The sequence below is a fragment of the Peromyscus leucopus genome, chromosome 5, assembly GCF_004664715.2.
Source record: "Peromyscus leucopus breed LL Stock chromosome 5, UCI_PerLeu_2.1, whole genome shotgun sequence".
Taxonomy (NCBI): Eukaryota; Metazoa; Chordata; class Mammalia; order Rodentia; family Cricetidae; genus Peromyscus; species Peromyscus leucopus.
This window is the reverse complement of record NC_051067.1, coordinates 90,252,517-90,253,905: the sequence shown is the minus strand read 5'-3', so window position 1 is coordinate 90,253,905 and position 1,389 is coordinate 90,252,517. Positions and strand designations below refer to the sequence as shown.

Genomic DNA, 1,389 nt, shown 5'->3' with positions numbered 1-1,389 from the left:
CCAACACAAGAGCTGGCGCACAAAGCAAAGCACAAGAACTGTCAAACAACTTCCATTAGAACATGGAAGTAGGAATAACATTGCAGAGGGATGTCAACGATCCAATTCTTCTATTGTTAGGAACTAATCCCATAACAGATATTAATGCCCAAAACAATGAAAAGTGGATTTTTCTTTTAGTAGAAGTCTTTTATTGGCCCCAAAGACATCCTAAGTGATACTTGTAATAAAGGATCTTGTTTCTGGAGCTGGGTAACTCAAGTCTTACTTATCAGCCTGCTGCCCTGTTACTTTTTAAAACACATGGATGCCATCCAAACCTTTTTTGATATCCTAATTTTTAATTGTTGTAGCTTGCTATGTCAAAGGTGCTGAATTTGAAACAAGTTCAATATCATTTCCTTCAAGGATTAATTCATTCTTCTGGGATTGAGAAACAGATCAAGCAACACCTGTTCTCATCTGAACCCTGTGGATGTATTTTGTATCCAAGAAATTTAAAATTTCAGTCAAAGATCGATTCTCCCGAATAATGATGTTGATGGGGGAAGTGAGCTCATACAGATGCCATCTTGTAACAGAAGCCCAGCGAACACTCTTAATCATGTTCTGAACATGGCTGCAGATGGTGCAGACTGTGGCCCAGTCTCTTCGTTTTCCCATCATTTGTCAACCCAGGGCCTCTTCTTCTTCTTCTTCTTTTTTTTTTTTTTTTGTAAGGAGACTCAGCTCTACATTGAAGTCTCTCCAGAGGGTTCCCCTGGGGCCCTGCGCAGTAACTTTGCCGTGGACATTTTCTGGAATGTCGACAGTCTGAATACTGAGAATGGCCTTCATTCTTGAGTAGATGTGGTGGGGAGAGAAAAGCAGATCCTTAATATTTCAGACCTTAGCAAAATGGAAATTGTGATAGCCATTCAATGACAGATTTTTATATTTTTTTAAATGCTTTTAGAGGTATGCATTTCCCCCAAATGTATTCTTATTTGAAGTACTGAAAGTCACTGGATCCATGTGCATTTCTTCTGTTTGCTACACTCAAAAAATACAAAAATGTTAAACTATTTTTAAATACATGAGTTATAATTTTTTTCTTGCTCTGGCTTGAGCATCAAGATGATGGCTTAATAAAATGTGTTTGGAAGCATTCCCTTTAGCTATATATTTTTGGAAAAATTTAAGAAGTATTGGTAATAATTCTTGGTATGTTTGTTAGAATGAAAACCATGAAGCCATCTGGCCCTGGGCTTTGTTGGTGGTGCTGGAAGGTTTTAATTACTTCTTCAGTCTCTTCATTTGTTACTTGTCCGCTCAAGTTTTCTGTTTCTTCCAATTCATCGTTAACATTTTCTAGAAATGTGTCTGTTTCTTCTTGGTTATCCAACTCAT

The 1,389-nt window shown here is 37.4% G+C and overlaps 1 pseudogene; it reads right to left on the bottom strand.

Moving 5' to 3' along the window:
* Positions 1–264: 264 nt before the first annotated feature.
* Positions 265–837, bottom strand: LOC114701631 (annotated as a pseudogene).
* Between the last annotated feature and the right edge of the window lie 552 nt (positions 838–1,389).